This window comes from Hoplias malabaricus, chromosome 16 (genome assembly GCF_029633855.1).
Source record: "Hoplias malabaricus isolate fHopMal1 chromosome 16, fHopMal1.hap1, whole genome shotgun sequence".
Classification (NCBI taxonomy): domain Eukaryota; kingdom Metazoa; phylum Chordata; class Actinopteri; order Characiformes; family Erythrinidae; genus Hoplias; species Hoplias malabaricus.
Genome location: NC_089815.1, coordinates 25190596 through 25216213, shown reverse-complemented (window position 1 = coordinate 25216213; position 25618 = coordinate 25190596). Strand labels below are relative to the sequence as shown.

Sequence of the window (25618 nt, the reverse complement as noted above, 5' to 3'; positions counted from 1 at the left end):
GGTAAGATTCGGACCCACCGCAACCCTGAAGTGGATAAGGGGTTACAGGCAATGAATGAATGAATGAATGTGCACAGCAATGTTTTTAGTTTGTGCTGTTTTTGTTGATGGAAAACAGTGACCATGGAAAGCATATGCACATAGTTTTTGGGACCCATTAAAATAATTCTAAAGAATGTTAACTTTAAAAACATTTTTTTTGGTTTAAAAATGTTATCAATGAAACTGTTCTGTTATGAGGTTACTAATATTACGCTGGGCGGCACGGTGGCGCAGCAGGTAGTGTCGCAGTCACACAGCTCCAGGGGCCTGTAGGTTGTGGGTTTGATTCCCGCTCCGGGTGACTGTGAGGAGTTGGTGTGTTCTCCCTGTGTCCGCGTGGGTTTCCTCCCACAGTCCAAAAAGGTAGGTGGATTGGCGACTCAAAAAAAGTGTCCGTAGGTGTGTGTTGCCCTCTCAAGGACTGGCGCCCCCTCCAGGGTGTATTCCTGCCTTGTGCCCAATGATTCCAAGTAGGCCCTGGACCCCCCACGACCCTGAATTGGATAAGTGGTTACAGATAATGAATGAATAATATTATGCTTTCAGAAGCTGGTTTTATCCATGTAGGATTAAAAGCAGAAAGGTGTTCAGAATATTTCTGTATGTTTTTTTTACTCCCAACACGTCTAGTACATCAAGGGCTGATATTGAACTGATAGACAAATCAGCTCATTAATGTTGGGAGAAGGTATACATTAAAATGCTAAAATTAGCGTGCTCCAGAAGCCAGACTTAAACATAGGCACATTTGTCCTGGCATAAACTAATATTAATAAACTGATAACAACACAGTGCTTGCATTGCACTTCTTATAAAATTCTAAGTAAATATAAAACCACACAAAGACATTTTTAAAAACACTAATCAATGCTTAATTATTTAATTATAGGACAATCAAAGACATAAATTTTTTTGCTAACTATTAAATGTAATAATTGACTAAAAAGAAAAAAAGGTAAATATTCTATGAACTGTATGTAACTATTAAAAAAACACTAAACACTAACCAATTTTCTTAAATTAAGACAATTTAAAGACAGTTTTAAAAAATGTAGTTACAAAATAAGTGTAAATAGGCTTTGAAATACAATTTTAATTAAAGATTTATGCTGTTCATTACATCTAATAAATCACATATGAACAATATAACGATTTAATTTTATTACAATGTACTTATTGTTTTGTATTGTTTTTGTTTTGCATTTTTTGTTGATGTCCTGGATTTTTTTCTGTTACATAGAGTCCCAGTTTTCCAAATCTGGACCTCAGCTCAGACTCTTCAAGGTTTTTATTCTCCAGCCACTTTTGGAAACAACCTTTTACAAAACAAAACAAACGCATCAAAATTAATCTTTCAGTTTAAAATATAATAAATATTCAGGTCTTATGCAAACCTTCGAACACCCCCATACATGATTTTCTAAGTGAAGTAAATGAGTTAAATTCTCCTCATACTTACTTTTCAGAGCTCTAAGCTTGTGAGGTGTTAGAGGGGGCCTTTGTTGTAGGACAACATTTACCCTCCAGACTCTGGTCTGCCAATGTGTTTGTGCCCCAACTGCCAGCTCCTTTACAAATAAGCTGTCCTTCATGCTCCCCTGGACTCTCTTCCACTGGTTTATGTTAATGTACAACCCTTCACCGATGTGCATCTGTCTCAAAGAAACATTAAGAACACCAAACAATAATTTATATATTACCCCACCAGAAATAGAAGCTTGATTTGTCGCTAGTCGTTTTTAACAAAGAAAATGCCGCTAAGAGGATTAAAAAAGTCTCCAGTTCAACTCAGAACAGAATTAAAATTTAATGCTCCCACGGATCTTTACACCAAAGGATCGCTGATTCACTCACTTTGCTGTCAATCAAAAAGGGATTCAGCCTCAGACAGATCATCCAATCATCATGCAGAAGCTGAGCGTCCGGGCCAGCCGAGGCCAGCCCACTGCCCCATAGACCCCCAGAGACGCTGAGCGTCCGATGGGCGGGACAAAGCCCAGCATTTATCCAATGACTCGTCTCGTTTTGCGGCACTTCGCTGCTTCGCTATTGCACTCTGTGGACGCTCAGCATTCGCACTGTTTAAATCACTGTGAAACTGCGGGAATGATTGAGAGGAAAGTCGCGTCTTTACCAGTGATAAGAAGCTGATTTTGAACAAAAGTTGAGCGCGTTGTAGTGCATATTTATTCAATGACATGTACACACAACAGTATATATTTGATCACTTATTTTTTGACATTTTAGGGGAAGCTGAGCTTCCCTTGCAGCCTAAGAGCAATCACCTCTGATATATATATATATATATACAGCTGTGCACATAACATTTTTGGTCTCACCTTTTACAATGCAGGAAATACTACAAGCATTCATCATCACTACCCTCCTGACTGCACTCATCACTCTCTTCCTCCCTTTCAAACATGGTGGATGATGATGAGGGCTGACTTCTTTCTCCCAGATTTAGCCTACGATGAGCTGTGTGCATCCATAGATCAACAGCTGCCTTTGGGTCAAATGTCTCTGTTGTGATCCTAGACAAGTGGATGTGCATCAGTGATGAGAGTCGCAAGTCTGACGGACGGGATCTGTACTTATTTTTGATCATATAGAGATGTGAAAATCCCCTCTCACATGCTGCACTGCTTAAGGGCACTGTAAGGGACAACAGAATGACTTTGTGAATGTTGGAGTAACTATCTGGATTGCTTTTCTTCACTATGTTGACCAAGTCATACGCAGAGGAGGCTGCCAAAACACTTCCCTGACTGCTTTAAACGCAGCCATTCTCTTAGAGTGGCATCTCTGTCAACAGACAAGCTGGCCTCATATTTCTGGAGCATGTTACTCAGTGATTTTTTTTTACCAAAACTCTGGAGCTGCTGAATTTATTGAGGCCAAGTTGAAGGATCAAATACTAAAAATTGATCGCATGATTTGAGTGATTCATATCTGCTTTCAAACTCTTGAATTAAACCTGTCAATACATCAGTCTTGTCCCTGTCAGCATCAGCATTTGAAACTCTTTTCTGTACTCGCCTTAACTGTCAAGCAGTAGTGTCAGCTGTCCAATAGCTACCATGAGCTCATCTTTGCATTCACCAATAGTCAGCTTCTCTTGCTCGAACTTGAGAGATGTGAAGTGCAAAATCTTTCCAGTGTCAAGCATGTTGGCTAGAAAACACTGAAAACGCTCTGTGCCTATATGTTTTAGGTCACTGTCATCACTTATAGCCACATGAATTTCAATGGCAGGTAATAGCCTCCATATTTTCAACAAAGTCTCTTGTCTCCATGCAGACCATCTAATATTGTGAAATGTCCCTAGTTTGACAAAGGCAATGCCATTCTCAGCACATATTTTCTTCAGTTTATCTGTCCTTTTTGCACCCCCTTTCTGCAAATAAAAGCTTAACAACTTTACAATGGACTGTGTAAATGTCTCACAGTATGGAACCATGCGATCAGCTGACTTAGCGCAGTTTTCGAGTGTGTGAGCGGTACACAGGATATGTACAAGTGAATCCCCGATCACAATCATTTGACGCAATTTAGGAAGGACCCCGTTGTAAACTCCGGGAATGGAGTATGGGGAAAAGGAAACCAAGTTCGTCGTCCATTCATCCCCTAAACCACAAGCATGGATGAGTTGCATAAGTCCATTCACTATGTCCTGTGCTGTTCGGTTCACACCCAGATTAATTGGTCCAAGGAAATCTGAGGTAATCTCTCCGTTGTTTTTAGGCACAGACACAATATACAAAATTTCCTGCTCCAGTTTTGTTATGTCTTCTGATCCATCAAAAATGGGACGTGTATGCTTTGCTTTGTGAAAGGCCAACAGAAAAATATTACACAGTGCTTGACGCTGTACTTAATTGACTTTATCCTGCCACCTGTCCAGGGGTTGACTGGATTTCTGATCAAGACTGCGCTGTTATCTATAGTTTGCAGTATTTTCATGTGCTCTTTACTCTTCTCGTGCTTTTCAAAAGCTGGATGGCTGAAATTTTTTGTTCCTATATAAAAGACACTGCTTTTATCCGCGAGACTGGGATTTTCATGGCATAATTTACACCACATTTCTGTGCGGTCATCATCTGTTTGGAGCCATGCTACATCCTGCAGCCATTTTTCCACGAATACTCTTTTTTTTTACCTTCAGTCTTAGTCTGGCGTTTCTTTGGAGGTGGTGGAATACCAAAGTAATTACTTAATGTAGCTTGTTTCTTGGACATGCTGATGAATCAGTGGAAATCTTAAAACCAGTAAAAAAACAAGCTAGCGCTAGTTATCAAATAAGCTAACTACTCTCTGGAACCCGCCTATGTTATCATGACCCAAAAGTGTCAAACATAAAAGTGCGCAAACACGCTTCACATTGTAATTTACTTTGCGCATCGTTAATTTTGACCACACATGCGTACCTGTGCACCATTTATGTGCATTCCTGTATATATAAATATTTATATATACCGGGATGCACATAAGGGATGCACTGTTACCAGACCATTCCACTGCAGCCTTGAAGAACATGTTCTAGAGTACCCAGATTATAAAATATATATATATATATATATATATATATATATATATATATATATATATATATATATCTGGGTACTCTAGAACCAGTTCTTCAAGGCTGCAGTGGAATGGTCTGGTAACAGTGTGAATATTTGTAAATTAAACAGCATATTTATGAGTTTTAAATGATATTTCTCCAAAATCCTACAGTAAAAATGTATAAAAATTATACTCTGGGTACCTGAGAACATATTTTTTATGGCTGCAGTGGAGTGGTTTGGTAACAGTTTGATTCAACCCGTTAATAGCTCTCAAAATGTTGCAATATTTGCAAATTAAACAATTTTACCTGAATTTGAAATGATATTTCTCCAAATTCCTGCAGTAAAAATGTATAAAAATTATTCTCTGGGTACCTGAGAACATATTCTTTAAGGCTGCAGTGGAGTGGTCTGGTAACAGTTTGATTTAACCCTTTAATAGGACTCACAATTTTGCCATATATGCAAATTAAACATCATTTTTATTGGATTTGAAATAATATTACTCCATATTCCTACAGTAAAAATGTATGAAAATTATTCCCTGGTTACCTTAGAACATGTCCCTCAAGGCTGCAGTGGAGTGGTCTGGTAACAGTTTGATTTAACTGTTTTATGGTCTTCAGCATTCTTCAATTTATGGAATTGTGTTGTTATTCTTATGAAGTTTGTAATGCTATTACTTCACATTCTTACAGTAAAAATGTATGAACATTATAATCTAGGTACTCTAGAACATGTTCTTCAAGGCTGCAGTGGAATGGTCTAGTAACAGTTTGATTTAACCCTTTAACAGCACTCAAAATTTTGCAACATGTGCAAATTAAACATCATTTTTACTGAATTTGCAATGCTATTACTCCAAATTCTTACAGTAAAAATGTATGAAAAATATAATCTGGGTACCTGAGAACATGTTCTTCAAGGCTGCAGTGGAGTGGTCTGGTAACACTTTAACCACTTTATGGAATTTAATAACTGAGTTTTTTTAAGCCTTTTACTCCTAATTCTTACAGTAAATAGACATAAATATTATACCCTGTGTACCCGATGACATGTTTTTCAATACAACAGTGGGATTTTCTGGTAACAATTAGATTTTTAATTTTAATCTCAGAGAAACTGAATTCTCTCCATTTTATGGAGCTTTCTGGACTTTTTCAGGTTTGCAAACCGTTCTTTTAGCCAATCAGGCCTGTTTTTAATATTATTAACTGTAGTGAATTATGTGGAATTATGTTTTAAATGCCATTTCTTATGAATTTTCAATATCTGCGCTTTTCTGCGAGCCCCCCCTCTCGCGCTCAGACGTTCTACCGTAAACCGCGATGTAGACGCGCACAGTAAATCCTATTGTAGATGGCGTGACTGCGTTTTCGCGAATTGCAGATGGCGTGTCCGCGGTCGATTTGCGATGTTGGCCAAGATGGTACTGCGGTCACGCCACCCGACACTCAATTTTCTTGGTCTCGCTATCAGACGCTAAAGAGCAATCAGCTCTCTGAGGCTAAAAAAGTCACTTACACGTCTGTAAATGGTACAATATGATGCTGACAGGCCTTAAATAGTTCACATAGTTCTACGATGTGAAGCTAGACTGTTTATGTTGTCACTTTTGCTGCACTCAGCACTACACTAAAGGAACACGTTCACTTTTTGACGGCGACTGTCGCTATGGAAGGCCAACGAGCTCAAAAGAGTTGATAAAAAGGCGATTGTTCTCCACTGCTTTTGATATCCAACATATTGTATATTTTCTGTATTTTATTACTGTTATATTTCTGTGTGTTTAATGAATTATTTTCAATGCTTTAAAAATGGCGGATTTCATTTGTTTCTACATAAAAAGAACATGTTTTTCAAATTGTAAATGTCTGTCCTTTTCCATTTTTTTATTCCACCTTGAATTTGGTCCCAAAACCCACATCCCATACATCAATAACTATCATAAAATGGCTGCAGTAGTTTTAAAGTCCATAATTTTCTACCTATTACATAATTTTCTAGCCATTAATTTCTATTCAATTTCTTTTTTAATTTCACTTTGAACTTTGTCATTATGTCAGTATCATACATTACAGTAGCTATTTTCAAATGGCTGTATTTTTAAAAAGATCCATAATTCCTGAAAATAGAAACCACCATGTTATTCAGGAAGGGCAGCCAAGTCAATACACTTGGTATCAGAAGATTTTACTGTCAGTTTCTTTTTTAATTTCATTTTGAAATGTGTCATTATGTCAATATCATGAATTACAATAGCTATATTAAATGGTTGTATTTTTTTTTAAATCCATAATTCCTTAAAACAACCACTGCCATCTCATTCAGGAAGGTCAGCCAAGTCTACACACTTAGTATCAGAAGTTTTTACTGTCAGATCTTTTTTTATTTCACTTTGAACTTTGTCATTATGTCAATATCATACAATACAGTAGCTACTTTAAATGGCTGTATTTTTTAAAAAGTCCATAATTCCTGAAAACAACCACCACCATCTCATTCAGGAAGGTCAGCCAAGTCATCACACTTAGTATCAGAAATTTTTACTGTCAAGTTTTCTTTTTTTAATTTCACTTTGAACTTTGTCATAATGTAAATATCATGAATTACAATAGCTATTTTAAATGGCTGTATATATATATATTTTAAATCCATAATTCCTTAAAACAACCACCGCCATCTCATTCAGGAAGGTCAGCCAAGTATACACACTTAGTATCAGCAGTTTTTACTGTCAGGATTTTTTTTTAATTTACTTTGAACTTTGTCATTATGTCAAACAGTAGCTACTTTAAATGGCTGTATTTTTTAAAAAGTCAAGAATTCCTGAAAACAACCACCACCATCTTATTCAGGAAGGTCAGCCAAGTCATCACACTTAGAATCAGAAATTTTTACTGTCAAGTTTTTTTTTATTTCACTTTGAACTGTCATTTTGTAAATATCATGAATTACAATAGCTGTTTTAAATGGCTGTATTTTTAAAAATTGTATGTAAATGGCTGTATTTGAAAATTGATGATTAATCTACATGAGGAAATTGTTGGGACACACTGCATGCATGCATACACCAGCATGACTCTGGAAATGTGTAATTCCTCTTTCTGGAAAGAAAAAACAATGGTGCCAAGACCTGCATGTTTTTGTGATAAAACATATTTGTAGTTTTCCTATACATCCTATCCTTGTGGGGTTTAATTATTATATTATTGTGTGTTGTCTATGCTGACCTTGTTGAAAAATATGTAATTCAAAGTGGAGTTCAGAGTTGACAGTAAAAATGACTGATGGTAAGTGTATATGCTAGACTCACATTTCATGAAAAGCATGGTGCTAATTTCATATGAAAATAATGGAACATTTTTAAATAATAATAATAATACATTTTATTTGTAATGCACTTGACATTTCAAATAATTTACATACACTTTACGTCTCATTTTAAAATTACAGCCATTTAAAGTAGCTACTCTAATGTAGGATGTTGATGTAAAGACAAAGTTCAAAATGAAAAAAAAAAAAAAAAAACCTGACAGTAAAACTTCTGATACCAAGTGTGTAGACTTGGCTGACCTTCCTAAATAAGATGGTGGTGGTTGTCTTTAGGAATTATGGACTTTTTAAAAAATACAGCCATTTAAAATAGCTACTGTAATGTATTATATTGATGTAAAGACAAATTTCAAAATGAAATTTAAAAAAAACCTGACAGTAAAAACTTCTGATACCAAGTGTGTAGACTTGGCTGAACTTCCTGAATAAGATGGTGGTGGTTGTCTTTAGATTATGGACTTTTTAAAAAATACAGCCATTTAAAGTAGCTACTGTAATGTATTATATTGACGTAAAGACAAAGTTCAAAATGAAATAAAAAAAAAAACCTGACAGTAAAAACTTCTGATACCAAGTGTGTAGACTTGGCTGACCTTCCTAAATAAGATGGTGGTGGTTGTCTTTAGGAATTATGGACTTTTTAAAAAATACAGCCATTTAAAATAGCTACTGTAATGTATGATATTGACATAATGACAAAGTTCAAAGTAAATAAAAAAAAAATCCTGACAGTAAAAACTGCTGATACTAAGTGTGTATACGTGGCTGACCTTCCTGAATGAGATTGGCGATGGTTGTTTTAAGGAATTATGGATTTAAAAAAAATACAGCCATTTAAAATAGCTATTGTAATTCATGATATTGACATAATGGACAAAGTTCAAAGTGAAATTAAAAAAGAAACTGACAATAAAAACTTCTGATACCAAGTGTATTGACTTGGCTGCCCTTTCTGAATAACATGGTGGTCTCTGTTTTCAGGAATTATGGATCTTTTTAAAAATACAGCATTTAAAAAGAGCTACTGTAATGTATGATACTGACATAATGACAAAGTTCAAAATGAAATTAAAAAAGAAATTGAATAGAAATTAATGGCTAGAAAATTATGTAATAGGTAGAAAATTATGGACTTTAAAACTACTATAGCCATTCTATGATTAAGTTATTGATGTATGGGATGTGGGTTTTGGCACCAAATTCAAGGTGGAATAAAAAAATGGAAAAGGACAAACATTTACTATTTGAAAAACATGTTCTTTTTATGTAGAAACAAATTAAATCTGCCATTTTAAAGCATTTAAAACAATTCATTAAGCAAACAGAAATATAACAGTAATAAAATACAGAAAATATACAATATGTTGGATATCAAAAGCAGTGGAGAACAATCACCTTTTTATCAACCCTTTTGAGCTCGTTGGTCTTCCATAGCGGCAGTCGCCTCAAAAAGAGAACATCTTCCTTTAGTACCTGTGCACTTCCCAAATCCCAAGCTATTCCAATAATACCTGTTACTGCAGCAAAGGGCGCAACCTGTCAGCTGTTGTCCTTTATTTTCAGAGGTAATGTTGGATGAGCAGAAATTTGGTCATATATCATATCATGTCCTGGCCTGTCAGTAATATGTTTGTCATAGCATTTGCTTTTATACAATGTCAGGCAGACATTTGTGAGCTGCATTTGCGAACTTATTTTGAAGTTAAGCCAAGCTATGCACTGGCAGGACAGAATAACGGGGCAATGACGTGCCAAATATTTACCTTTCTTTAAAGTATGCATTCATAAGCCACCATGAACTCCTTCCCAAAAAAAAAAAAAAATCTACTGAGTTCACCTCTCCGTTTCAGCTTTTACGGACATGTTCACCTCTCATCACCTCCCATCATCACATTTGTTTATGCATTTATTATGCAATTTTATGATTTTGGCCCTTCTTAATTACTGGCATGGTAGTTTGTTTTTGCTGCTTCACATTCTGAATTCTTACACAGGGCATGAGTTTGGATTTGTGAAAAAAAATTAATGATATTTCTATTTTTTATTAATATATTTAACTACAAACCGGATTCCAAAAAAGTTGGGACACTAAACAAACTGTGAATAAAAACTGAATGCAATGATGTGGAGGTGCCAATATCTAATATTTTATTCAGAATAGAACACAAATCACAGATCAAAAGTTTAAACTGAGAGAATGTATCATTTTAAGAGAAAAATATGTTGTTTCAAAATTTCATGGCGTCAACAAATCCCAAAAAACTTGGGACAAGGCCATTTTTTACCACTGTGTGGCATCCCCCCCTTCTTCTTACAACACTTAGAAATAGGAATGCTCTCCCACTCATGTCTAATACAGGCCTCTAACTGTTCAATCGTCTTGGGCCTTCTTTGTCACACCTTCCTCTTTATGATGCGCCAAATGTTCTCTGTAGGTGAAAGATCTGGACTGCAGGCTGGCCATTTCAGTACCTGGATCCTTCTCCTACGTAGCCGTGATGTTGTGATTGCTGCAGAATGTGGTCTGGCATTATCTTGTTGAAAAATGCAGGGTCTTCCCTAAAAGAGATGACGTCTAGATGGGAGCATATGTTGTTCTAGAACCTGAACATAGTTCTCTGCATTAATGGTGCCCTTCCAGACATGCAAGCTGCCCATGCCACAAGCACTCATGCAATCAAATAAAATCAAATCAAATTTATTTATATAGCGCTTTTCACAACTGATGTTGTCACAAAGCAGCTTCACAGAATTCCAGTAAGACAAAGATTTGACATGAAATGTAAAAACAAATGTAAAACCCTCAAGTGAGCAAGCCAGGGGCGACAGTGGCAAGGAAAAACTCCCCCAGCTGAGGAAGAAACCTTGGGAGGAACCAAGGCTCACAAGGGGTGACCCATCCTCCTCTGGTCAATCTACTGGTGATAATAGTTAGTAGTCCATGAGAACTTCAGTGTAGGGACAGCTTCAAGGCACTTGGTGGTTGCTGGAGCGTGGGCAGCTGGTCTGAAGCGTGGAGGAGGGTCTCGACAGTCATCCATCAGTGTCCAGACAGACAGGTGGGCAGTTGTTTACTTGGAAAGATGTAAAGGGATGGAATTAGTTTTGAACTGTTTTGTGTTTGTAAAGTAGAAAATATGAAAATTTCCAGAGTGTGGCTAATGACTCTGGCAGATCTGACTATGACAGCTTTAACTAAAAGGAGAGAACCAGGAGGACACACAGACACGGGAGCATCCTGAAACACTGGCATCCCTCCGCTCCACTGTCAACAAACCTGAGTGATCGCGAGAAGCGGCGGGATGACAGCACCAGCGTCTCAGTTTACTATAATTCCCTGTGTCCATGGACCCCCCGGATCTGCCGTCTTTATCTATGGAGGAGCATTAGCTACCAAAAGATACACTAAACAAATGTGTTTTTAGCCTAAATTTGAAGATTGCGACTGTGTCTGAGTCCCGAACATTTTCTGGAAGATCATTCCAGAGTCTGGGGGCTTTATAAGAAAAGGCTCTTCCCCCAGCTGAGGCCTTCTGAATTCTGGGAACAATTAAAAATCCAGTATTCTGTGATCTGAGTGAACGTGGAGGTTCATAATAGGAAATTGTATCTTGAAGATATTCAGGAGCAAGCCCATGTAGAGCTTTATATGTTAATAACAAAATTTTGTAGTCAATGCGGAATTTAACAGGTAGCCAATGAAGTGATGATAAAACTGGGCAAATGTTCAAATTTTCTAGTTTTAGTGAGGACACTAGCTGCAGCATTTTGAACTAGTTGAAGTTTTCTTAAATTGCTGCTGGTGCATCCTGACAGTAGTGCGTTACAGTAGTCAAGCCTTGAAGTAATAAAGGCATGCACTAATGTTTCTGCGTCCTGAAGGGATAAGGCATTTCTAATCTTAGCAATATTGCGAAGATGTAAAAAAAGCTGTCCTAGTGATACTACATATGTGTTGATCAAATGATAAATCCGGGTCAATTATGACACCAAGATTTTTTTCTGCTGAACCAGGTTTAACTGGAAAGTCAGCTAGATTTAAAATTAAATCTGATAATTTATTTCTTGCCACTTTTGGACCCAAAAGCAGGACCTTTTTGTTTTGTTGCTGTTTAGAAGGAGGAAGTTACGCAACATCCAGCCTTTCACGTCTTTTACACAGTCCTCTATTTTCTTTAATCTGTGTTTGTCATCGGGCTTGGCTGAAATATACAATTGCGTGTCGTCTGCGTAACAGTGAAAGTTAATGTCATGGTTTCTTATAACTGTGCCTAGCGGTAACATGTATAATGTAAATAATAATGGTCCTAAAATAGAGGCTTGTGGAATTCCAAATCTTACTTTAGAATAATTTGAATTTAGATTGTTAACTTTTACGAATTGATAACGTTCCGTTAAGTAAGATTTGAACCATCATAGGGCTGTCCCTGTGATTCCAACCATGTTTTCTAACCTTTCTATGAGAATATTGCGGTCTATTGTATCGAAGGCTGCGCTTAGGTCAAGAAGCACCAACAGGGATACGTGGCCTTGATCAGAGACAAGAAGAAGATCATTTGTTATCTTGACTAGAGCTGTCTCTGTACTATGATGTTGCCTGAATCCAGATTGGAATTTTTCATATATATGATTCTTATATAGATATGAACTAAGTTGTTGGGCCACAGCTCTTTCTAAGATCTTGGACAGAAATGGCAAATTAGAAATAGGCCTCTAATTAGACAGTGTACTAGCATCAAGATTTGGTTTCTTGATCATAGGTTTAATAACTGCTAGTTTAAAAGCTTTGGGTACATGGCCCAGACTAAGGGATGAGTTTACTATAGTTAAAAGAGGATCAATTATAGCTGGTAGTACTTCTTTGAGCAACTTTGTGGGAATTGCATCAAGTGTGCAAGTTGTACAGTTTGCGGAGGTGATAATCTTCTCTAGTTCTAATTGTGGGAGTGGGTAAAAGGTTTCAAGTCTTTCTTTTACAGTTACATTATGTTTTATATCATTCACATCGGGTGGCAGCCAGGATGGATTTGATCCTGTGGCTTGAGTTTGTTGTCTAATATTCTCAATTTTATCATTAAAAAAGTCCATAAAATCTTTACTGGTGAGAGTTGCTGGAATAAGTTGTTCAGAACCTGCCTGCTTTTTTGTAATTCTAGAAAACACACTAAACAGTGCTCTCGGATTATTTTTATTATGGGAGATCAGCGAGGCCAGATATGCTGAGCGAGCTTTAGTGAGGGCATTTCTATACTCTATAAGGCTGTCCTTCCAGGCAGAATGGAACACTTCAAGCTTGGTTGATCGCCATTTCCGCTCTAGTTTTCGTAATGTTTGTTTTAAAGTACGGGTCTTATCATTATACCATGGTGCGAGCTTTTTCTGTCTTATACTTTTATGTTTAAGTGGTGCTACCTTTTCTAAAGTAGATCGACAGGTATTTTCTAGGTAATCAGTTAGTACATCTAGGTCCATTGGGTCTGATGGAGTTGGAACTGGGGTCGATAGTTCTGGTAGGTTTTCTATAAATTGTAGGGCGGTAGATGGTTTTATTATACGCTTTGTAGAATAGCGAGGGTTCTTACATATATTATGGCTAAAACGTAGCTCATATGAAATTAAGTAATGATCAGAGATTGCTGAGGATTGCGGTAAGATATTAATTTTGTCAATGTTAAGACCTAGTGTCAGAACTAAGTCTAAAGTGTGGCTGCAGTAGTGTGTAGGCCCTGTTACATTTTGAGTAATACCAATAGAGTCTAAGATTGAGGTAAATGCCTTTTTTAGTGGGTCACTTTCCTTCTCAAAATGGATATTGAAATCTCCTACAATTATAACTTTATGATTGCACACCGCTAGGTTTGTAGCAAAATCGCTGAATTCTTTCAGAAATTCTAAGTAAGGCCCTGGTGGTCTGTAAATGTTGCATAATAAAAATGCGTCTTTTTTTGTGACCGGATTTGTAATAATAGTGGAGAGAACCTCAAAAGAAGAGAAGGTGTCACATTGTTTAAAACTAATTTCTAGGGTATTTTGGTAAATTACACATACTCCACCTCCTTTGCCTGATATACTTGGGCTATGTGCATAATTATAGCCTAGGGGGGTGGCTTCATTTAGTGCTAAATATTCATTTGGTCTAACCCACATTTCCGTGAGACAGAAAACATTGAATTTATTATCACTTATAATATCATTTACGATGAGTGCTTTTGAGTTTAGTGATCTTATGTTGAGTAACCCAAATTTTAGTTCTGAGGTGTTGCTGCTAGGTGTTGTGTATGATTTAATATTGATTAGGTTGCTGAAACAGGCTGATTTTGTTTTTCTACTTTTACATTTAGTTCGGGGGAAAGACACAGTCTCAATACAGTTGAACCTGGGTGACGCCTCAAGACAGTTCGCAGACAGTCGGTTTAGCCTGTCTGTCTGTGGCCTGGTCCCGGCTCTGGATTGTCAGCAGCTATCTACACTACTCTGCTGACTAACTAAAAGACTATGTGCTATGCTGCAAGAAAGTAAGGCAGCACCCTCCCGCGTGGGGTGGATACCATCCCTACTTATAAGACCAGGCTTGCCCTCAAAACATAACCAATTGTCTATAAAGCCCACTTGATTTTTGGAACGCCACTTGGACATCCAGCAGTTTAACGCCCAAAGTCTACTGTAAGCTTCGTCGCCTCGCCGCATTGGTATGGGGCCAGAGCAGATTACGGCATCGGACATTGTCTGGGCCAGTTTAATCACCTCTGTAATATTACCCTTAGTTACCTCAGACTGCCGCAGATGAATATCATTGGCCCCTACATGAATGACTACCCTCGAATATCTCCTATTAGCTAACAGTCTAAGGTTGCCACTAATATCCGACGCTCTGGCTCCCGATAAACAGCTAACTGTTACTGCCGGCGCCCCTAAAGGAGTAGCTAATTTCACGTGTCGAACAATAGAGTCTCCTATAACCAGAGCACTCTTAACAGGCTCCTCAGTGGGTGCTTCGCTGAGCAGGGCAAACCGGTTTGACACGCGAATCGGAGGAGCGTGCTGTCCCGGTGGGCTAGCTTTGGCCTCAGCGTTAGCATCAGCCTTAGCTTTCCGGCTATGATGCCGAGACGTCACCCATTCACCCCGCTGTGAGGGCTCTAACGCCGGAGTCGTGGGGGTGCTAACTCTCCCTAAGGCACCCGGAGTTGCTAACACTGAATCAAGGATCAGCAGAGGTGCCTGCCTTCAGGGAATTGTTCTACACCCAGGTTATGGTGGATGATAAAGTTGGTCTGAAGGGCATGTTGGATTCAGGATCCATGGCTTGTACAATGAGTGAGGTGGCTGAATGTTCACTTAGGGAAGCTGGAATTCTGGTGGGTGGAACTCGGTCTGCAGAACAGATTGTGCTGGTTGGCTGTGGTGGGAAACAGACTCATCCAAAATGCATTCACGACCTGACACTCACTGTCTATGGTGTTAAGTGCATTGTGCCTGTTTTAGTGGTGACAGGCCAGCACAATGAATTCATTATTGGCTCAAATGTGCTCAAGCACCTGATGCGTGTCATGAAAGGCACTAATGACTATTGGAAGCTTGTGTCTGAGAGCTGCAAACACTCGCTCCTTGACTATGAGCATTTCTTGGATATTATGTCATGCACCACAAGATGGAGGGGTGATGTGGTACCTGATAAGATCGGCACTGTGAAGCTGCCTCGTGCTGTGACACTACTCCCTCAGCATGAGCATCTGGTGTGGGGCAGGCTACCTAGTAGTGTGCCAGTGTTCCCAGGCAGCACAATCATTGTTGAGCCTTCTACCGCAAAGTCTTGTCAAAGAGACATTCTCATTGGTCGGGTCATCACATGTATGTTTGGAGATCGGTGGGTGCCGATGAAGATAACCAACCTCTCCTCAAAACCAATCACTCTGAGGCGCAACTCTAAGGTCGCTGATGTTTCAGCTTGCCTTGCGGTGGAGGACTTTGACATCCAGCAGGGCTCCTTTGAGATGGAGAATGTGCCACAGGGCCCAGCCACCAGGCCAGTTGCCACTGAGGCTGAATTGAAATACAGGCTCCACTCCATTGGTTTGGCTGACCTTGACGTTGAATCTTGCCACGCCAGTTTGCATTCCAAGAGAGAGATGGTTGAGCTTGTTGAGGAATATGAGGACATTTTCTCTAGGCACTCACTTGACTGTGGCGAAGCCAAAGGGTTTGTGCACTGCATCCACCTGATAGACGAACGTCCGTTCCGCATGCCCTACTGGAGAATACCCCCTGCTCACTACCAACAGCTAAGGCGAGTTCTCACAGACATGGAGGAAAAAGGGATAATCCATAAATCCACCAGCGAGTATGCCTCTCCTCTTGTCATGGTCTGGAAGAAGAATGGTGGAGTAAGGATTTTCAGTGGTTGAATGCGCAGACCCTGAAGGATGCCCATCCACTCCCTCACCAAGCAGACTGCCTTGCTGCACTCGGAGGCAATGCTTTCTTCAGCACAATGGACCTAACTTCTGGGTTTTACAACATCCCAATGTGCAAGGAGGATAAAAAGTATACTGCCTTTACAACACCGGTTGGACTGTATGAATTCAACAGAATGCTGCAAGGACTTTGCAATAGTCCAGTTTTGTTTATGCGCATGATGTTGAACATCTTTGGTGACCTCCTTGTGTTTGCTCCCACTGAAGAGGAAGCCCTAAGCCGACTCAGGATGTCTTCCAAAGGTTGAGAGACAACAATCTCAAACTGAGCCCGAAGAAGTGTCATCTTCTTCAGAGGTCAGTCCGGTTCCTCGGTCATGACATCGACCAGATTGGTGTCTCTGTGGACCTGGGTAAGGTGGATGTGATTTCTAACATGCCTAGGGAAGCCCCATTGGAGGAGGATGGTTGCACTCCCTCTGTGAAAAAGATTAAGTCTTTCTTGGGAATGGTCTTTTTCTATCAGAGCTTCATCCCTGGCTGTGCAGCCATCGCCAAGCCTTTGTTTGCACTGACAGAAGGTCATAAGAGGAAAGGGCGTACGAGATGCTGGCATGTTCAGGAAATTAACTGCTATGGATTGGAGTCCTGAGTGTAATGAGGCCTTTCGTAGACTCAAGGATGACCTGCTTAACTGTGCTGTGTTGGCCCATCCAGACTTTTCAAGACCTTTCATCCTATCTGTGGATGCCTCTCTGGATGGCTTGGGAGCAGTGTTGTCGCAGTTGCCTGCTAATGGGGATAAGGCATGCCCCATCACCTTTGCTAGTAAAGCCCTTAGCAGGTCACAGCAGAGATACACAGCCCACCATCTCAAGTTCTTGGCCCTGAAGTGGAGCATCTCTGAGAAGTTCAGCCACTGGCTGAAAGGACATGACTTCACAGTGTGGACTGACAACAATCCACTCACTCATGTAGTGTAGTAACAGTATTTGAGTTGGTTATGTTTAATGGTGATTATCACTTATAATAATAATTATTATTATTACTGAATTAAATGACAAATTTTAATAATTTATCAGAGATTGAAATACTGTCAACGCTTGGGATGAGTTCTCAGGATTTTCAGACTCTTAAGGAACAAACTCCACACACTGTATTATTTCAAATGGAAATACTTCATTAAAAGGACAGATAATAGGTTGATAAACATAGCACAGGCATCAAAATCTCACGGAATCAACGCAGGTGAAACCAGTTCAAATTTAATAATTGGCTAGGCTATATGACTTGGGAATAATGTGTTGCTAAATGATTTAATTAGTGTATAAATTTATCAAGAGAATTCGTCATCAGCTTCTAAGAATGAGGAATTTACTTGCTTACTCTTTTTCGCGATTCAACCACGCGATGGGTACAGCAGCACGTTGAGGTGATTGAAGAGAGGCCCAGCCTGGCTCCTGCAGTACTTTTTCGTGGGAGTGTTGAGGCTGGGTCAGCGTAGGCGTTGTCACTTACAAGGCAGGCCGATTCAGGCACCCTCAGAGCGTGGTGACGTCAGTTGAAGGATTTCCTCTGGCTCGCTGTCCTGAGTGGGGGTCTCCTCCAGAAGGAAGAGGCGTCAGAATAAACGTTCGCTGTTTTCCTCCGATCCTCAGAAGCGGTGTGCTCTGAATTAATTAGCTAATACTACTTTTACGATTTTCACTCAATTTCAGCGGTGGCCCTTATTCTGGCCAAAATAAGTTTCACCTGCTTTGATCAGTTGTAAAATTAAACTTGGATTGGGCTATAAACAACGAACACAAATGAAAGAAAATTACTGACAATTAATCAAACGTTTACTCTTTTAGTTTCTGTATTGCAATGCTAACTGACACAAGGCGTTCCCTGCTAGTCCGCAGGAAGGTCTGTCTTCTTTTAAGAGTCTTTTGGAAGAGCCGGCTTATCAGCATAGAGAGAAGACAAAGAGCGTAAAGAGCGCAAGAATCGAGAGAAGTGTAAGAAGCGTAAGCAAAAAAAGAGTGCGAGAGAAAAGTACGAGAAGAGCGTTCGTAAGGGAACGCGACTCCCTTTTTCATAGGTGGCGCAGTCATGCCCATTTGGGAGGTTTCCGTCCTCTGAGTGGTTCCTGGGTTTGGGGAGTCCACGTGATCGTCTCCAATTCCAGGGAAAAGAAAAAGATCACATTTTCTGGGCGAATAGATAACCTCAATGAATAAAAATACTTCATACATACTTGAATATAGCATAATGAGTATACTGGAGTATTTTTATCAAATATATGTATATATATATATATATATATATCGAGTATCGAGTATATTATCAACTATTCCAAATGTTAGAGATTAATTCATTTTTGTAAATTGAGACTGGGATTTTTCCTCGTGATTAAAACAGTAATTCACATCACTTGGTTAGTTAGTAGACAGTCACCTGAGAAAAACAGAGGATAACATTAAAAACACATTGCATAATACATGCTTAATTTCAGCAGAAACATATGCATCTGAGATGATTTGTTAGGAGGGAGAGAGGGCAAATAATGATTTCGCAAATGTCCACTTGGGGGCACTGTTGGTCCATGCTGTTTGTCTGGTTTGAACTCTGGTTGCGAGAGGTCACCATCAGGCAGTCCTGAGTCATCTGTTGATTTTTGCGATAAGATAAGGGTCGCCAGTCCGGCGCTGACAATAATAAACGCTGGGGTTCTTTAGTCCTAGTCACCAAGGCTCTGATTGATCTTTTATGCTTAATGGGGTCATAAAATTGGGGGGTACCACTTAGTGTCCAGAAGAAGAAGGGGGAGTAGTCATCTGGTGTCATAAAGTTTGAAGAGGACCACTCACTGTCATCCTGGGGGTCACTGAAAAGTGTTCTGCTTAGCCTTCACTATCAGATATAGGTGTGTGCGTGAGTTTGTGTGTGTGGGGGGGGGTGGGGGTGCATAGTCTTTCAGCACACACACACTCTGTAGAATGCAGGTCCCTTCCCCTCCTTTTTATGAAACAGAAGGGAGAGTCAGAGTCTTAATTTTTCATTTCTTGATCTGGATCCATACTCCACTTACACTCATATCTTGACTAAGCCCAAGCTGGATGCTTATGAACAATGATGGATTGCCAAGCTGGTGTCTTACAACTTTGATTTGAAGTACATCCCGGGTCCAAAGAATGTTGTGGCAGATGCACTCAGTCATGATCCCTTCACCTCTTCTATTAACAAATGCTTGCTCCAAGAGCCCTATGTCCAGCTAGTACAGGATGCAGAAGGTGCAGCAGCTCACAAGGTGCAGGACACTTTCAGAGTTGGGATCCAGAATCTTCAGGTGACCCAGCAACTTGGACCTGCCCTGGCTTCACCAGGATCCTGCAGCTCACCTGAGGTCAAAGCTGCCTTCCTCCATCACAGTGATTGGGAGACTAGTGCTGAGAATAGGGCCGCTTCCCTTTTTCATCTTGTTCAACGGTTGCAACCAGCTGGTCATGATACTTTGCCATCACTTATCTTGTGTGAGCTGGAGGACCACCTACTTCAGGATCCAACCTCTGCTATACTGCCATTCATAATTCGTAGGAGACGTCCTTCAAGACGCGAAAGACATGGTATGGATGTGAGGGCACTGGCCATGCTTAAGCACTGGGAGAAACTCAGACTACGGAATGGCATCCTCTACAGGGAAACACAAGACCCAGTGAGCAAAAGAAAAAGGCTTCAGTTGGTTTTACCAGCAAATTTACGGGCCATGGCTTTGGAGGGAGTACATGATTTGGCAGGACACAAAGGTCAAGTTAGGACCCTCCACCTTGCAAGGCAGCGTTTTTTCTGGCCCAATATGGAGAGGGATGTCAAGGAGTATGTTCGATGTTGTGGAAGATGTGTACTCGTTAAGACCCTCAGATCCTGCTGCATGAGCCCCATTGGAAAGTATAAAGACCTCATCCCCTATGGAGCTCGTTTGCTTTGATTTCTGGTCGGCAGAAGATTGGAAGAAATGCTCTATTGACATCCTCGTGGCGACGGACCATTTCACAAAGATGGCTTTTGCCTTTCCATGCAGGAACCAGACTGCAAAGCAGGTCGCTAAAAAGTTGTGGGACTTTGTTTCTGTGTATATGGTTTCCCCGAGCGCATCCATTCGGACCAGGAACCCAGCTTTGAGAGTCAGTTAGTGTCCGAGCTTCTTCAGCTTTCTGGCGTTGCCAAGTCCCATACCACTGCCTATCACCCTATGGGCAACGGTGGCACGGAGAGGTTTAACTGCAACCATGGCAACATGTTGCGGGCACTACCTCTTAGAGCCAAACAGGAATGGCCACAACAGAGCCAGACACTAACATGGATGGTTTACACTGTTGTGGAGAGGAACCCCAAGACCCACATTTACCGGATCAGTGATGCCTCAGGCCAGTGTAAGGTTGTACACAGGAATCTCTTGTTGGATGTGTGCTTCCTCCCTATTCGGGATACTCTAGAAACTCAGTCCCTGGTCGGTTCATCTAATGCTGGCGACCTCAGTGTCAGCAGGGGACCGGAAGGACTTTCTAGTTTGGACACTGAGTCCTCTGCAACAAGGACTTCTTTTTGGGTCCTATCCGATTTCAACCCCGGCGTGGATTCAGTGGAAGGGGAGTATGCTTCACAGTCCATGGATGGTCATAGTGTTGCCTGTGATGGTGTGGATGAGATGGACAATGCACGTGCTGCTGATTTGCCTGACTTAGAGACTTGCACAGTTCCCATCCCAGCCAGTTCTCCTGACCAGACCCTGATTTGTGCAGTTCCCACTCCAGTTGACTGTCCTGTCATCTCTGACATAACACAGCCTGGCAGTGTTCCCAATCTGGCTACCTGCCTTGAGGACAATATAGTGACACAAACTGTTCCTGTCCTTGACTCTGACATGACTCAGACCTTCGGTCAGCCAGAAATACAATGCCCATCAGACTTACCAAGACCTGAATCTGACAATGTTCCAGTCCGAGGCAGAGTAGTCACTAGGGCAGGGAGGGTGGTTAAGTCAGTTAATAGACTCATTGAGAACATGACGTAGGTGCGTGTTTGTGTGCCCGGTCACAGAGCTTTCTCGCATGGCCGGAGGTAGGTTGCTGCTATGTTGCTCTCTGACTGATCAAAGTTTGCTAAAGCTATGGCCACTAGAGGGGGCGCATGCCCCTTCTTTGAGTGGAGACGTCTGTCTCCCCGTGAGACCGAAGTCATCAATCTGTGACAGAGGCTCAATTGCAGCTCGGGCAGCCCAGTGGCGCACAATTGCAATTCATCCATGGGTTCAGTCCACAGTTTCCTACGGAGCCCTGGAGGGGACATGGGTAAAAAAAAATAATTTGAAATTTGAGTGAACGATTTACAGTTCGTTCACATGTTTTAGCTAATTCGAGTGAACGAATTGCAATTCGTGCGCACGATTGTTAATTCGAGTGAACGAAATAGTTATTCGTGTGCACGTTTTAGCTAATTCGAGTGAACGAATTAGTTATTCGTGCGCACGAATAAGGAATTGATTCTCTGGGGGCTCCGTAGAAGCCAGCTGCCTTTTGCCAAAACTCTTATAATGTGCTAGCCGTGGTACTAATGACTGCAGTCACTGCACATGAAGTAAAATGACCTTATTAGCTAAAACGTGTGAATGAACTGTAAATCCTTCACTCGAATTATTGTTTTTTTTTACCCATGTCCCCTCCAGGGCTCCGTAGTTTCCCGCGGGTACAGACTACAGTTTACTATGAAACCGCCAAAATTCAATGGGGTGTTGGTCTCTTTGGCCAGCAGGGATTCAGCTCGCATCCTAAGGAACGAGATTATATCCCTATTAAACAAAAAAGCAATCAAAGTGATTGCAGAAAAGGAAAGTCAGCAGAGTTTTTACTCCCGCTACTTTGTCGTTCCAAAGAAAGAGGGCGCGGCACCCCGCCTATCTTGGATCTCCGTGTGTTAAACAGACATCTACGCAAATACACGTTCATGATGTTAACACACAAAGTGCTATGTCAGTCAATTCGTCACACGATTGGTTTGTGACAATTGATCTGTCAGATGCTTATTTTCACACAGATATTTATCCCGCACACAGAAAATATCTCAGGTTTGCATTCGAAGGCAAAGCCTACGAATATCAAATGGTCCCGTTAGGGCTGTCTTTAGCACCACGGGTATTCAGCAAGTGTGTGGAAGCAGCGCTTGCCCCGTTGAGAAACAAAGGGATTAGGATATTTTCTTATATAGACGATTACCTCGTTTGCTCCCGCATGAGGGAACAAGCGCTCAGAGATTCCAATACAGTGTTTAATCACTTAGAGAATCTGGGGTTCAAAATAAACTTGCCCAAGAGTCGTCTAGAGCCCTCACAGTGCACAGATCACTTAGGCCTGACTATAAACTCCCTCTCTTATCGAGTTCGGCTGTCAGAGAGGAGAGTAACATTTCAAACAATGTCTTTCCCGTTTTTGATTGGGGAAGGTGGTCTTGTTACGGCTTTGTCTACGCATGCTGGGACTCATGGCTTCAGTGATTTCAGTGGTGCATCACTTCTTATGATGAGAAGGGTAGCGTCACTGCGGTTATCAGATTCAGATTCCCCTTGGGGGCGTGTCCGCGAGGATAACTCTAATGACGGATGCGTCTCTGCTAGGCTGGAGAGCTGTGAATGAGTTGTGCCCCCCCCGGCTCAGTCTGGCTCACATAAATTATCTTCTCGCAGTGGTTTTGGCACTGAGACACTTAGAGGGTTTTCTCCAAGGTTAGCATGTTTTGGTGAAAACGGACAACTCTACTGTGGTGGCTTATAGAAACCGCCAGGGTGGGACACGCTCACTACAGCTACACAAGCTGGCTTGAAGGCTTCTCCTGTGGAGCAGCACCCGGTTTTTGTCCATTCACGCGACACATGTACCTGGGATATTGAACAGAGGGGCGGATATTCTGTCAAGGGGAAATCCTCTGTACGGAGATTCGAGACTTCACCCACAAGTGGTGACTCAGTTGTGGCAGAGATACGGACAGGCAGCCGTAGATCTCTTCTCCTTGCAGGAAAACGTGCAATGTCTTCTGTATTTTTCCATGTGGGACGAAAATGCACCTCTGGGTGTGGATGCTCTAGCCCACCCATGGCCAAACGCCCTTCTTCATGCGTTTCCTCCCTTAAGCCTGATTTCTCCCACACTGACGCGAGTGAGGGAACAGGGCCTGTCTCTCATTCTAATAGCTCCACACTGGCCGTCGAAGCACTGGGTGGCGGAGATTGTTCAAATGCTTGCGGGCCAGCCTTGGCCCCTCCTATTGAGGAGGGACCTATTGTCACAGGCAAACGGAGAAATATATCATCCCCACCCAGACAAGATGGCTCTTTGGGCCTGGCCCGTGAGAGGTGAAATCTGAATGCTATAGGTCTGCCACCTGCTGTCATTGATACAATTCAAAGCGCCAGGGCTATTTCTACTCGCACATTATATGAGCACAAATGGCGATTTGTTGGATAAAGGGAAAGCTTTTTCAACAATCAAGGTGTATTTAGCAGCCATCTCAGCTTGTCATGTGGGTTTTGGGGATAAGCCTGCAGGACAGCATATCCTCTGGTCTCTTAGTTTATGAAAGGGACACGCCGTAAACGGCCTGTCTGCAGACTAGTGATGTGTCGGTCGCAAATGAACCAGTTCAAAGAGCTGGCTCTTGTAAGTGAACGATGAGAGCCGGTTCCCGTCTAAGACCGAGCCATTTTTTCTAAGGCTTGTCATTTAACCAATCAGAGAACAACAAGCAAAGCTGAGACACTTGGTTGTCCTGAATGCCTTCCAAAAAATAGTTGAAGAAAATGACAGTTTTGGTTGTTTTAATCACTACCGTTGAATGCTGCTGTTTGCACTTTGCAGAGTATTTGTTTATTTTATTACCCAGAAATGGATGATTATTTAATTTAATAAGCTATTTTGTAATACCTACCTTTTGGGTACCATTGGCTATATTTCAGAGTTTACAAGTGATTTTTTATTAAGGTGTTTAAATAAAAATCCAGTTATTTATACAATTAAATGTGTGAGTGCAATCAGTGAGTTATTACAAGACAGCCATAAAACAATTGGCCATTGCAACACTATTTATTATTTTTAATATTGAACAATAATATTTTGTCCATACAGTCATGTAAAATGTAGGTAATATTGTTCTGTACCAGTGGAAATAAATGGTAAAACAAAGAGCCATTTAGGAGCCGAAAGAGCCGGCTCTTTATGAAGAGCCAAGCCAAAAGAGCCGAAATTCCCATCACTACTGCAGACCTTTGGTTCCGCCGTGGGACTTGTCCTTAGTGCTTGATGGACTCTGTTGTCACCCTTTTGAACCTATAGAGGGAGTGGGGCTGAAGTTTCTTTCCATTAAAACAGCTTTGCTCTTGGCACTGACCACAGCAAAACGAGTTGGTGAAATACAGGCATTAGCCATCCGCCCTTCATGTTTGCAGTTTGACCCAGGTTACTCTAAGGTGCACCTGCGTCCTAATCCTGTATTCATGCCAATAGCGTCGACTTACAGACGTCCGACAGTAGAACTGGCGGCTTTTCACCGCCCACCTTTTAACACTGTGGAGGATCAGAAACTGAACTGCTTGTGCCCTGTAAGGGCCTTGCATCAGTATATAGACAGAACAGCTAGTTTTAGAGACATGATCAGCTATTTGTATCATGGGCCACTCCTCATAAAGGAAAACCCTTGTCTCGTGAACGGTTGTCACATTGGATTGTAGAGGCTATAGCAGTGGCATATAGATGTAAGGGCTCACAACCACCAGAGGGTCTACGAGCCCATTCAGCTAGAGGTATGGCAACATCCTAAGCATTGTTTAAGGGTATGTCAGTACTGGACTTATGCGCTGTGGCGAGCTGGGCCTCAGGGAACATGTTTACACGGTTCTACAGGCTAGTTGTTTCAGGTCCATCTTTAGCACATGCAGTACTGGAGGCTGGTGTGCCTGATTCATTTTGATGGGGCATTTATCCAGAACCTTCTTTCTATTGTCTAGAGAGTGCAGTCCGGGAGTAGTCTATATCTCCCATAGTGAAACACCGACCGAGTGAAAAGTTAGAAAAAGAACGTTGGGTTACTTGACGTAATCCCTGGTTCGTTGATAACAGAGTGAGGTGTTTCACCAGTTTTTCCCTCCCTGCACTGGGACGGGAAGAAATCTCTCTAGAAAAACCCTCTCAGGGAGGACGACTGTGACTAAGGGGCAGAGGCGGAGCCTCA

The 25618-nt window shown here is 41.1% G+C and overlaps 1 pseudogene; it reads left to right on the top strand.

Annotated features, from left to right (window-relative positions):
• The window catches only part of LOC136671388 (bile salt export pump-like), a 71249-nt pseudogene that overhangs the window by 12534 nt on the left and 33097 nt on the right, over positions 1-25618 (top strand).